Source organism: Mangifera indica, unplaced genomic scaffold, assembly GCF_011075055.1.
Source record: "Mangifera indica cultivar Alphonso unplaced genomic scaffold, CATAS_Mindica_2.1 Un_0011, whole genome shotgun sequence".
Taxonomy (NCBI): Eukaryota; Viridiplantae; Streptophyta; class Magnoliopsida; order Sapindales; family Anacardiaceae; genus Mangifera; species Mangifera indica.
In genome coordinates, this window is record NW_025401103.1 from 240,436 (window position 1) to 255,683 (window position 15,248).

The 15,248-nt window shown below is 34.0% G+C and overlaps 1 non-coding gene across 1 annotated transcript; it reads left to right on the forward strand.

The window, feature by feature from the left end:
- The first annotated feature begins 14,262 nt into the window (after positions 1 to 14,262).
- Positions 14,263 to 14,369, forward strand: LOC123205665. Its single transcript, XR_006499879.1, has one exon. It is a non-coding gene; the product is annotated as a small nucleolar RNA R71 (small nucleolar RNA).
- Positions 14,370 to 15,248: the final 879 nt, after the last annotated feature.

Genomic DNA, 15,248 nt, shown 5'->3' on the forward strand with positions numbered 1-15,248 from the left:
TTAGAAGTGTTCATAGCCTTGGCACTTGAAACATTTCTTATTAAAGTGGTCTAGTTTTCCCATTTTAGGCTTTTTTTTTGTTATCTCTACCATATTTTCCTTGCCTTTCTCCTTGGAAGAATAATTGATAGCCTTTATGTAGGATGGGGACCCTTTATGGAAAGTAGTTCCCTTGGTAAAAGATATGTTTTTGTTAAATAATTTCTCTTTGGAGAATGGCTTGAAAACTATGGGCTTCATGGCCTTCTTTCGCTTGTCAACCTTAATGGCCAACTTACATACATTCTTAAAGGTGGAATAAGGATGTAAATCAACCATATTAGCTATGTCTTGGTTTAATCCACCAAGAAATCTTGTAATGGTCTGTTTTTTAACCTCTAACAAGTCACTACTTATCATTAACTTCTCAAAGTCCCTAATGTAATGCTTAACACTATCACTACCTTGCTTGACAGTGTGTAACTTGAGGTATAGGTCTTGTCTATGGTTTTCGGGAAGAAATCTCCTCTTCATAATTTTCTTGAGCTTTTCCTATGACCTAACTGTCTTTTTGCTTTTTCAATTTTTTCTACCACAAAGAAGCATAACTTTTGAATTTCAAGATGACTAGTTTGCATTTCTTTTCATTTGAGTAGCTTTTGTATTCAAAAACCCTTTCAATTGCATAAAACCAGTCAATAAATTCATCCAAACTCATATTTCCTTCAAATTCCAGAATTTCAATTCTTAATCCCCTATTATCATCCTTATTTCTCCTTGGTGCCCTTTCTTGTTCTTCCTCACTTGTATCACTAAGAAGAATTAATTCCTCTTCATGGTGTCTAGGAGAAGGAGAAGAAGATCTAAGGTGTCATATTAGGAGGTTTTATAGGGTTGGTTGATATGGAAGGGTACGTGGTGTTGGGTTATAGCCATGTCCTTAAGTAGTTGCCTTACTTGAATCATTTGGTCCTTAGGTTCTTGAATTTCCCCTTGCAATTTCATTTGGCTAAATTTCCAAGGATGATGTGGTGATGTGGATGAGGATGAGTCACCTTTTTGGGACATTTTGATACTAGACAAGTAGGTGAGGGTTAAAGTTGTAAGTGTTTTAAGGTTGCGGTAAGTATTGGTAAGTGTTTTGGCTTTAAAAAGTTGATTTTGGGTAGGTTTGGGTTCTTGAATAGTGTCAACCAATAAAAAGTAAATTTTAGTGATAAATAGTAACTTTGAGAATAAGAGGACTACTAAAAGCTCACACTAGAAACCATGGCTCTGATACCACATAGTGCATATTCATCAAAACATGCAACAATATCCAAATGCTAAAATCTATTTTCATTATTTATTTGATAAGGGCAGTTTTTCAATTCTTTCAATTTGACAGCCAAAACAAATTCGAATACAAAGCAAACTTACATCAATGCATTCATAACACAATGACTTATTTTTTTATCTATGACAGCACAAAAAAGGCATAAGATAAGGTAATCAAAATGAAGATAAAAGTTAGTAGTAGCTTTGGTAATTTCTCTACAACTCTCTACAATGTCTAGCAAACCACACATAAATGCATTCAACTTTGGATTCTATGGATGTATTAATGAATCCAAGGCATTAAGGAAATTTTCCACCAACCTTGGGGTCTTCCATCACTAATCTTCCTCTAAGATGATTGGATAAAGGAAAAAAGAGATAAAGGCTTCAAAGCTTTATCACCAAGTTTATTCAAACTTTACAATTGGGAGGCCACTCTTTACATATGAGGAAGTGGTGGCAATGCTACAATTTTCTGATGAAAGTCAACTTAAAAAAGCAAGTAGTTGACATATTTTAAGCTAAGCCTCACATTATAAACTAATCTCATACTTCTTAATGTGCTAGGAAACTAAAGTTAATGCCATTTTACTTAAATTTAGGAACTATATTCCCTAACTTTATCAATCAACTTCCCATTTAGTTCCAAAGCAATTAATTACTCAATTTTGGACTCAAGGGGCTTCCCAATGAGTCTTGGATGTCTTGGGCCTGTGATGGACTTCCTTTGGGACTTCTTTAGGCCAAATAAAACAAGTCACTTAAGTGGATCTTGAGTCCATTCAATGATGTTTTGCCAAAAAGTGAGAATGGGCCAAAAATAAGCATGTATTGCTTCTTTTGGCTTGTGAAAGGTTAGATCTTCATTCTTCTTAATCTCTTAGATGACATGAAAGCTTGGGAAAGATTGAGAACCCGGCAATGGTGATGACGTTGGGTATGCATAACTCCTTAACATCTTCTCTCAATTCCCCTATTCCATTTTAGATCCTAAAATGATAACATAACATAACCTTCCTATTGGAAACATTTAACATGTCAAAAATCAATTCTGTAAATTGTACAAATATAAATTTGGCATATCTAGCTTCTATTTTGTGACAAAGGCAATCTATATACAACATGAGGTGTTGACGTGAGTCATTTTCATGAGCCTACGTACTACATTCCTTTTGGGAAACAGAAAATACTATGTTATTTTGGTTTTGTGTGTGGAGAAGAAAAAGAGAAAAACTTCTTCTAGAAAATGTTACATTTATTACTGCTGAGGGTAGGCAATTTTGGACTTTAAATAAAGTCTAATTGCCAATAACTTTCACACCAACTACCAATTTAATAATTAAATAAATTGTATCAGGTTGACTTGTCATAGGTGGACCCGAACCCAATATCTCTACTCACACATGAGAGAAGACTCGAACCAAGTACTTATCCATAAAAATCTCATATGGTAGTATGTTTCATACTTACAAATGTGTCATACGACCTTGTGAGCAACCTGCACTTAAGAGCTAAATATGATACATATGTTAAGAATAGCATAGTCACTTCAATCTGATTACAACAAAATAAAGCATTAAACTTATAACACCTTACCCTAGACTTACTCAATAACACTAGCTCCTATCAATCTCTTATTTATCATTGTGTTATTTTCCTATGTATCCATGATTAAGTCCATTCTCCCATATGAGTGATATGATCGGTCAGCTAATAGACACATATAATATATAACTCTTCTTCTTCTACTCGAAATTCTCAATTTAAACTTAGTTGTTTTTCTAGTCATGTTCCATAGACCAAATCGTTGGCCATAGGTATCAAGCTAAGATAGCAATAATAAAAGTAAACATCAAATAACAACAAAGCGTCAAAGTGTACCAGCAAAAAGTAATCCTTATAAAGTCTCACATAGTGAGGGAGTAAGAATTCATCTTCTCATTACTTTAACTAGTTGTCTTACTTATGCACACATAATATGAATCATGTGTTACAGTTTGTATTTTCTCATATGTCATTCCTTACATTGTACAAATCTTAATTCAGTTGCTGCAGCCAGTGCCTAACCCAAGTTCTTAATTATCTTTACACTTGTAGGTATTTATCCATATTAAAAACTCACATCTAGCATTAATAAGTTGTTTAGACATAGGAAATCAAAATTAGTCATTTTCAAATGTATACATTCATGACCTCATATTGATTAATCATCAAGGTGACATTTTAACTTTGATAAATCTTTTCTTAAAAAATTTGTCTCCTATTGTTATGTTCTCTTAGCGCCACTTTTCCCAAGAATAATGTCTCATCTTTATGTATTCTCTCAATGCCAAAGGCGATTGCTTATGTAAGTGAGTCATTCTTTAACTTCTATGATATTATAATTTTGTTGAGTTAAAAACAATGTGTATACAGTGAAAACCCAAGAATTTCGAGATGCAAGTTCAAATACAAAATAAACTTGAATTCATGGTTTTCTATGTTATGTCACCAGTACAATATATAAACTCAACAACTTAGTAATCTCAATCTACATAATCCAATAAATTCAACATGTACAAGATATACATTTTTTGGAACAATCTTGGTCAAAGGATTAGTGATCATATAATGCATAGAATTATATTGTACGCTTATTTCCCTCTTAGAAATAAAGTCTCTTAAAACATTATGTTCAGTGTCGGTATGTTTGATTATCCTATAATACTCAAGATCGTTTATTTCAACAGACTATTATTGTTTCGATAATATCTTCCTATTTCCCAGATTCACAAAGAATCTTCTTAACCAAATAATTTTTTGCACAATTACTGAACAGACTATATACTTGAACTCCGTTGTGGGTAAGGCTATATATCTTTGTTTCTTGTTGCTCCAAGATATGAGCCCTTTTGGAGTAAGAAAACATAGCCAGAAATTGATTTGTGTTGGTCTAAATCATCTCCTTAGTTGGCATCTCAATAGCTAATCAAACACAAATTTGATCCTTAATCACATAAACAATAATCCACAAAGCCTTTCTAAAAATATATCAATATTCTATAGACAACCTTTCAATACTCTTTTCAATATTGACTTGTATCAACTAACCGACCCAACAACAAAAACAAATGTCTAGACATATATGCATCATAACATACATAATACATTTGATAACATATGAATAGGTAACTATTGAAATTTCTCTACTTCCATCTTAAGTTTTGGGACATACCTATCAGCTTAATAATTCGTCATTTGACATAAGAGTATCAATAAGTTCATAACTTGCCATATTAGGTAGTTCTAGAATTTTTTGAATATTATACTCTTGTGATAGAGTCAAAAGTTTCTTTGAACAATCTCTTTGGATGTTAGTTTCTAATATGTAATTTGCTTTCCCATATCCTGTAGGTTAAAAGTATGGACAACCATCCTTTGTTGATCATCACTTACTACAAATCATTTATAGCCATCACACATCATCATACGCATTGATAGAATTATAAATTTGTTATTAGACTTCGTCACATAGACATAATGGTCTTGATTAATTATTTTAAAGTCATAAAATATTAAGTCTTATGAAATTTCAAGTACTAGTGTTTGAATGATAGTTTTAAGCCATTTAACGTTTTTAAAGCTTGTACACTCTGCACTTTAGACCTATAACAACAAGATCTAAATCTCGTTTTAAGTAGATTTCTTTGCCAAGTTCTCCATTAAGGAAAGTTGTCTTGACATTCATATAATGTAATTCTAAATTCAAATGTGTTACTATATATAGAATCAAATATATTGAGGTAAATTTTACAAATGACAAAACATCTTTCTTCACTATCTATATCTATTGCTTGGGTATAATTATTCGTTATAAGTCGAGATTATATCTATTTATTTAGCCATTCACCTTACAATTGATTCAGGGAACACACTTGTTCCCAATGGATTTCTGAACTAACAGTGAGTCAACCAAAACCTAGAATTGGCTTATTTCTATGTATTTCATTTCTTTTTCCAATACATCTTACCATTTTTCCTTGTCAAGGGATGAGACAACTTTTTTTGTGATTTTAGGTTCTTCATCATCTTGGGGAATGGTTATGAAAATCTCGTTTTCAATTTAAAATTTCATTAAAGTACTTTTAGGCATTCATTCTTATGCAATTAAGGATCATCACTCCCACTATCCGAAATAGATTGAAGTTTAGTCTCAATACTCTCACCAGGTTGAGATGGATGAAGCAAGCTGTTGAGGATCATTACTCCTATTGTCTGAAATTGGTTGGAGCTCAATTGTATTTGCTCTCACTGTTTAGAATAAGAGTAGTTATTACCTCTTAGGACTCAACTAATGGTCGTTAAGATGTATCTATCCTCATTATTCTCTCATCTCATTCAGATGAAACCTTTTATCAACATTATCCTTATGAAGCAATATATCTTCTGTAAATATAACATCTTTTAATACAATTTCAGTTAATCTTCCAACAAAATCCTCCCTAGGGTGTTTAACATATCTGATAAAGATACATTCCTTTCTTATTGGCCCTAGTTTTTCAAACTCATAGGAAAAGCTATAAATAAACACTACTAACCACTATGACTGCAATCAATTAACTCAAGTTTTCTACTTGACCATAAATCATAGGGAGTGGAAGCAATTAATTTAGTTGGCACTCGGTTAAGTGCATAAGTAGTAGTTAATGTCATATTATCACAAAATGACATTTATGTTTTGCTTGTGCCATCATTGACCTAACCAATTCCAATAAAGTTCAATTACTCCTTTACGCTACACCATTTTGTTGTGAAGTTTTTGGAATTATTAGTTGCCACACTATTCCTTTTCCATTACTCAATTCCTTGAACTTTTCAGACAAATACTCAAGTATTTGGTTAGTTTTAAAACTCTTATCCATATTATCTTATTGATTCTCAACCTCAATTATATATAATGTCTAAAAAAATCTATTGCTTTTGACTTATGGGAGATCAAGTAGACAAGACTGAATTGAACATTGTCATCAACACAAGTAATGAATATAAGACACCTTCTCAAACTTTAACTTCATTGGAAAACATATACCTAAGTATATAAATTGCAAAGGAAGTTAAACTCTTATAGCTTTGTCAAATGGCTTTCTAGAAGTTTTTTTAGTTAGGTAATACTCACTGTAGGCAGTTTTATTTATATGAAACTTCCTAATGAACTTTCATTGACCAATTTATTCAATCCACTTGGCCAAACGTGCTTTAACTTAGCATGTCACATATTTGCATATATATCCATACATATACGAGAAGCAAATAATAAAGAACTAGCATTACCATAATGAAGTGCGATAAACACCATATAATCATTCAACTAACAAACCAAATCCATAGAAATCAATTCTATTAAAATTTGATAAAACACTTAGATAAATTCAAATTATATTATAGTTTAAGAAGAACAAGTACTTAGACCAAGATTCGTTGAATATTTGGAGTATGTTAGATTTCATGTAGGTATAGGATTCACCACCTTACAAAACTCATTTGCTCGTGTCCATTCTCCTTACTAGAACCCTTGTGTTATTGTCTACATACATTCAATTCACCGTCTTTGGAATTTGACATAATTCTACTAAAGATCCTCTATTATGAGCTACTTGGTCAATGACTTCTGAGTCTATAACCTATGTAGGATAATACTCAATTAATATCATAGTACTAGAAAATAAAGTTTCATCACTTTATGTAGAATGAGACAATATCATTTTCAGCTTGGCCAAACGACTATTTCCCACCTAAGGTATGCTGTAATGACAAGTTTCCCCCCTTTAACTATGGAAATACCAAACACCCACCCATGGCCAGTTAAAAGTAACGGGGTTAAGGGTAAAATTGTCATTTTCTCTATAATATTAAAAAATAAACTAAAATATAATTTCCTTTTGCCCCCCTAAAGTTTGAAAACAAAAATTTCCCCCCAGCCTAAGTTTAAGAAAATGGCAGTTTCACCCTAGGGTTTGGTTTTGAAATCTCCGGCGACCTCTCCGGCTCCGTTGCCGACGGCTTCTCCCTCCCGAAGAATCCTCTCCTTCCGGTGATCGGTTTCCTCCCATTTGGAGGCCCGATCGTCTCCGGAAAAGCGGTGGGAGACGAAGAACTTCGTCGGGGAAGTTCTTCCCCGACGAAGTTCTTCGTCTCCCACCGCTTTTCCGGCGACGATCGGGCCTCCAAATGGGAGGAAACCGATCACCGGAAGGAGAGGATTCTTCGGGAGGGAGAAGCCGTCGGCAACGGAGCCGGAGAGGTCGCCGGAGATTTCAAAACCAAACCCTAGGGTGAAACTGCCATTTTCTTAAACTTAGGCTGGGGGGAAATTTTTGTTTTCAAACTTTAGGGGGGCAAAAGGAGATAAAATTTTCAGGCGTTAGGGTTCTGTTAAATTTAACTGGCCATGGGTGGGTGTTTGGTATTTCCATAGTTAAAGGGGGGAAACTTGTCATTACAGCATACCTTGGGTGGGAAATAGTCGTTTGGCCTTTTCAGCTTCGTTCATTCACAGGCGAAATAACTTTTATTGCTTCTATTGTAACATTTCATCTTGTTTCTATCTTTTCTTCTAGTACATTTGCCTCTCTCCTATTTCAATTTCTTGTTATTGTTCTTTGAGCATTATATGATCTCCTTCCCTTACTCAAACTTAGGCCACTTACTTTTGAAACTTTTGGAACTCGATTTTGCAATGTATATATGAGTACCAAGTTGCCTTAAGGGCACTTGTCTTTTAGTTCTATATGGTAAAAACTACTAACAATAGTCCTTATATTTTCATTGTAGGTCATATCCACTTTTATACACTATAATTTTTAGGATGAGATCACTCTACTACATGAACCTACTGTTCATTTATCAAGTAGAGCCTATTTGACTTCAGTTCCATAATCATATTCCTATTTTATCAAATTTATGATCAATTGCCTTTATTTAAGGTTGCAATTCCTCCAAACTATTCTATCAAAATCATACTTATGACATATGTAGTTAAGCATTACTAGTACCATATACCAAATCGTTATTCATGGAACAAGTTAAGATATCACATGAAGTGAGTCTTGCTTCTTACATGCATGATGTGCATCCACATCACGTTGGTGTAAGGTGGTACGTGCTGTCGTTGACACCCAAATTAAATCCTAAATTCCTGTAACAAAAATGTAGTAAAGGAAAGTAGGGATCGTTCCCTCGAAGAGCTTAGATTAGTATGTCGTCACAAATAAATCGAAACAAATAAATAAAAGGGGGGTTTTGAAGTGAATGCAAATTATAATGAAAAACAATAAATAAAATTCAGTAAAATAATCTAAAAGGAATAAATCGATTTAACAAACCTTGGTCTTCGGTCACATCCACCATTGGAACTACGATCGATCATCGAAACAAAATATCAAATTAATTATTCAAATATTCATTGTGGTATTAAATTAACCTGTCCTTCCTTACGATTAGTTAACCAAAAACATGTATTTCAATTAACCCTTATTGATTAATAATTCGGATACGATCTCGAATTTAATTAAACAATAGCATTACGAATTAGAAAGACCAACGAAGCAAGACAACACAAACGTACGACGTTGCATTTAATCTAGTTGATTATTTTCCTAGGATTATAGCTTCTGACGCAGCAAACGATAAACCTAGTTGCCACTTCGATTAGATGGATTGAACAATTACGGATTCAGCACCTAAACTAGCCGTAGATTATATTAATTGATAAACTAATCGCGCGCCTTAGAAATCAACCAACACAATCATAAACAAATAATTCAGAAAGATAATCAATACTCGAATAATTAAAAGATGCATTAAAGAACAAAAATAAATCTCACAATCATTGTAGTTCCATGGTTTCAGATCCCTTCAACCAAGATAAATTACTCAGCCACTGTAGAACATGTTTTGCTCTCTAATTCTCTCAATACAATGGTTGATAATTTTCAAATAAAAATAAGAGTATATATATTATCTTCCTCCTAAAAATCTGGAAATTGAAATCAATCCTAATCTCCTAATTCAATCAAGCAAAGTGATACATATCTTCCCAAAAAGAAAGGAGAAGATATGTATTTTTAATATAAATCCTTCTTCCAAAAATATCATTCCTTATTTAACTCAATTAATCCTCTTTTTCAGCTGGTGATTATCCTTTTCCTAGGAAGCAAATCTTAATATTTTCTGGACTCTTGCAGCTGATCTAGGCGTTCAGATCTGTTTTTCAGATTCTGCTCTCATCTTTCACGTGCCCACGCCTAGTCTACATTATGAAATTTCCAGTTTAATATATCTGCTGCAGTTTTTCCTCTTTTTGGCCCTATTTATTCCAAAATTGCTCAAAGCTTCCTAAATGCAAAAAGATAAGTAATTCCATTAGATTAAATCAAATTTCCACACAACACAAGGGAATTATAAATCAAAATAGTAACAATTAATGGCCTTATCAAATTCCCCCACACTTATCTTTTGCTCGTCCTCGAGTAAAACAAAAACAAAAACAAAGCAAACACGAAAATGTTCCATCAATCTCTTTTCTCACGATACCAAAAAAGTGTGCATACCTTAAGATTTAAACCAACCAAGATTCAAGCATCAACACACATCATTATCAAACTTTACAAGGAAGTATGCACAAAGACAAATCAAGATAATCGCATTCTAAAGCATGTATAAAGCTTTGGTGAATCATCCTCACGGTTATCACTCATATCACTCATGTGTTTAATGGTTCGGTGTTTCGCTCAAATTCTTCCAATGCAAACATTCTACCATAGGCTTGCTTATACACCAAATCTCCACCACTTAGATTATATACATGCATAAATCAAAAGGACTTTATTTTAGGTTGTAATGGGGTTTTGGGTAAAGGTGAGGATTAATGGATACAAAAGGTTAAAACCATGAATATTAACAAAGCATTTAAACACCTAAGGGGAACAAAAATGTAAAGTTAAAGCCACCACATTCACCACATTTCTTTGCTACTTGCTATTGCCTTTCTCTTCTCTCTTTTTCAACTTCTTTTCTTTTTCCTCTTTTTTTTTTTCTTTTCTGTTTTCTTTTTTTTTTTTTTTTTGTTTTCTTTTTCAGCATTTTTTTTCTTTTTTCTTTTTTCTTTTTGAATAACTAAGAGAATTGGGTACCAAAAATAACAACATAAGGCAATCTCAATAGCACTATCCATGCCAACTTCTTTTCATCATCTCTTCTTATACAATTAAGTTCCCTTTTCCCCCACACTTAAATTTCTCAAGATAACAAATTCACCAAGCAACAAATTTAAGTTTAAATGCCTTGCTCATTTTCATGGTTGGGTGAGGATTTTTACTTGAAGGCTTGGCTTTGTAATATGGTTTTAGCACAAAGAATCAAAGGTTTTGTAAGGCTCAAAGGGTTAACTAGGGAAATTAAAATAGGTTGGCTTTTTAAGCTAAAGGTTTTAAACAAGAATGCCTTTATCATTTCCATGCATGCATATTTCAATGTGGTCTCGAAACGGTTCAAAGCAAGTTCTAGAGATATATTCACATGGGAGAATATCACTCATCAAAGAAAATATAGATTGATATGTATGTTTCAATCTTTTTCGGCTCAAAACTCAAGGGATAAATAAATTCACCTCAACTTCAAACAAACTCTAGCACTCAATTATCAAAATTTGTTTAAGTGCATACCCCTAATTAGTCTAACAAATCAGTGTACAATGCTCTCCTATTGAATCGGCTAAATTCCAAGGCATGCATACAAATTAATTCATTCAAAGTGAGATTAATGGACTGTTTAGCTGACTAAAAACAGGGAAGGATACACTAGCTGCCATAAAAATCAAACTTTATCCAGCAAGGAGCAGCAACATAGACAGAACGAAGTAAAGAAAAAAAATAAGGCATAATAGAATAAGCATATCACAAAAGAAGACAGAAAAAAAAAACTGACAGAAAAATAAAACAAGTAGACAAAATAAACTAATAGCAGAACAGCAAGATGACACATAAGAACAGAGCAGAAAAAAAATAACTATAGGACTGAAAGACAGCAAACTGAAAGACAGAGCAGTAAACAATAGAAAATAAAACACAAATACACCCTCCCCCACACTTAAACCAAACATTGTCCTCAATGTTTAAACAAAACAGAATAATAATAAAAACTGAAATTTAAAAGAAAAAGGAAAGAAAACTTCTCTGGATTTGGGGAAAATGAGGAACAGTAGTTTGAATTATGAAGAGTTGCAATTGATGGAGGATTCTTCAGATTTCGATGATAGCTCCGGTGTAGAAGGCCTCTGATGGGTGGGTTTTTGCTGCTCTTTGATGCTTGTGAACGGGTTCTGACCATGGCGTTGTAGAATGAGGAAAGGGGCTGCTAGGTTTTTATTTTAGTTGGAGAGAAATTGTGAGGCGTAGGTTTGGCAAAAATGGTCTCTGGAAGCATATAAACCCAGCCTTATAATTACACTAAATCATATGGCCCCCTTGAATTTAAGAAAATAGCAAAGCAGAAGCTAGACTTTTGACGGAAGCACATGAACCAGTTCCAGAATACCAAAATGCAGATTTCTCCCCCATGAACATTTACAGACAGCTCACTGGAACCTGCAGGAGGAAGAAGACGATTGAATAGTAACATGAAAATAAATTAAAATAAACCTAAGCGAAAATCATAAAATAATTGCTAATTAAATATCTAAAAATCATAAACTGAAATTTAAAACTAAAATTGGAAAACATAAACCAAAATTAAAAGCAAATGTCTAGAAAATTAAAATTGCAGCATTAATCAAAATAAGATTGAAAGCTTGGGTTGCCTCCCAAGTAGCGCCTTTGTTTACAGTCGTCGGCTCGACGTAATGCCTTCATCTATTTATCCGGGATCTTTCAACTCCACCTCTCTGATGTTTTCAGCTGGCACTCCTTTATAAAACATTTTGAGTCTATGGCCATTAACTTGAAATACTTTTGATGTTGCTAAGCTCTGAATCTCTAGCTTTTTTGGAATTTGCACCAGTTTCTCTTCTTGCTACTCATTTAACTTGCTGGAAATGATCATTGGTAAGGTTTCCCCATCTCTAAGGTACACAAATTTGAGGTGATTTGGAAGAGATTTCAGCTCCAGCTCTGGTGCCTGCAAAATAGAAGGTAACAATTTTTCATTAGGCACTGGCAGTTCAATATAAAATAAATTACCTGTATTTTTCAGCTCTCTGAGCCATTCATCTCTGTCCCTGCATTCTGCACATCTGAAACTAATTTAAATTCATCTCTTTCTTTCAAAATATTTTTATGGTAAGCCACCTTTAACTCATCATCACCATCAAGTATATCATGTGCTAGAGAATCAATTAAATCAACTGAATACACAGGAAAATCCATATCAGGATATTTCATAGCATCATAAATATTAAATTGGACAGCTTCACCATCAAACTCCATGGTCAGTGTGCCTTTATGAACATCAATTTTCGTTTTAGCTGTTTTCAGAAAGGGTCTTCCTAGCAAAATAGGTGCAGATTGGTCATTATTTTCCATGTCAAGAACATAAAAATTAGCTGGAAAAATTAATTTATCATTAACCTGAACAAGAACATCTTCCATTAACCCCTTGGGATATACATTTGATTTATCAGCCAATTGAATAACTGTGCCAGTTTTTTCTAAAGGTCCAAGATTAAGAGCAAAATAAATGGAATATGGCATTACATTAATAGATGCTCCTAAATCTAACATGGCTTTTTCAATTTTTGTGCCTCCTATTGTGCAAGGGATGCAAAACATACCTGGATCTTTGCATTTTTCAGGAAGATTTTTGTGAATTATGGCTGAAACATTTTCTCTTACCTTTATTTTTTCATACCTTTTGAGTTTTTGCTTTCTTTTCAATGTACACAGCTCTTTCAAAAATTTAGCATAGTGAGACACTTGTTTCATTGCATCAAATAGTGGAATATTGACTTCACAGTCTTGAAAGGTCTCATATAAATCCGCATTGCTTTCGCATTTCAGTTTTAAAGCTTCAGGAAAAGGAGGAACAGGTTTGTATTCGCTGAAAGAAGGATATTTACCTGCCGCTACCTTTTTAGAAGAATTATTTTCTGCTACCAATTCTTCTCTATTTTCTGCTGGCTGTGCTGGTGCAGGTTGTGCTTTAATTGGCATCTCCAGCTCCTTTCCACTCCTCAACATTATGGCACTAACATTCTCCTTTGGGTTCATCACAGTTTGTGATGGTAGTTTGCTTGAATTTTGTGCTTCCAGCCTACTGATTGCAGTAGCCATCTGACTCATTTGATTTTCTAGATTTTGAATGCTGGCTCTGGTTTCCTGCTGAAATTTCATAGTGTTAGTAGCCAAACTTTTAACAATATCTTCAAGAGATGTACCTGAATCAGAAATTTGAGTTGGTTGCTGCTGTCTAGGAATATAATGCTGCTGGTATGGCTGAAAATTATTTGAAGGCTGATCCACATGTGCATTCCCATAACGAAAATTAGGATGATCTCGCCAACCTGAATTGTAAGTATTTGAATAGGGATTATAATTATGATTTCGCTGCTGCTGTCCTAAAAATCCCCCCACTGCATTAGCATGTTCAGAGTAGTCCTTCTGAAGTGTTGGGCACATATCAGTTGGATGTCCTCCTACCGAACAGATTCCACAAACTTTCGATGCCTCTGTTTTTCCTACAGCCATTTGACGTACAAGAGTAGTTAGATCATCAAGTCGTCTTTCAAGAGAAGACACATTTACCTCATTGACACGCTGAGACGAATGGTCTAATCTATTCCCAAATTGTTGTGAATTCGACGCCATATTTGCAATTAAATTCTGGGCTGCTTCAGGTGTTTTGTCAGCCAATGCTCCACCACTTGCTGCATCAATCATATTTCTCTCATTTGATAGAAGTCCTTCGTAGAAATATTGAATAAGCAGCTGGTCACTAATTTGGTGATGTGGACAACTCGCATAGAGTTTTTTAAAGCCCTCCCAATATTCGTATAAAGACTCTCCACTCTGCTGCCTAATGCCACAAATTTCTTTCCTTATGCTGGCTGTTCTTGATGCTGGAAAAAATTTCTGCAGAAATAATCTTTTCATCTCATGCCAAGTAGTGATACTTCCAGCAGGTAGATAATACAGCCAATCTTGCGCATCATCTTTCAAAGAAAACGGAAAAGCCCTCATCTTGATTTGTTCTTCGGTTACTCCATTCGGTTTCATTCCGGTACACACCACATGAAATTCTTTCAAATGTTTATGAGGATCTTCACCTGCAGAGCCACGAAAAACAGGTAAAAGATGAATTAGTCCAGATTTTAATTCGAATGTGGTATTAACATCTAAATTTGGAAAAGTAATGCAATGTGGTTGTTGATTTAAATCTGGAGCAGTAAGCTCCCTTAAAGTCTGATTTTCAGCCATGTTTTCCTCTGTTTCGTGAACTGCCTTGTGTACGTGCAGTCTCCTTTTCGCTTCTTTTCTCAGCCCTTTTGCAGTCTTTTCAATTTCTGGATCAAAATGTAAACTAGCTTGTTTCAAAGATCGCGTAACGAACATACAAAGTAAAAACTCCCCGGCAACGGCGCCAAAATTTGGTACGTGCTGTCGTTGACACCCAAATTAAATCCTAAATTCCTGTAACAAAAATGTAGTAAAGGAAAGTAGGGATCGTTCCCTCGAAGAGCTTAGATTAGTATGTCGTCACAAATAAATCGAAACAAATAAATAAAAAGGGGGTTTTGAAGTGAATGCAAATTATAATGAAAAACAATAAATAAAATTCAGTAAAATAATCTAAAAGGAATAAATCGATTTAACAAACCTTGGTCTTCGGTCACATCCACCATTGGAACTACGATCGATCATCGAAACAAAATATCAAATTAATTATTCAAATATTCATTGTGGTATTAAATTAACCTGTCCTTC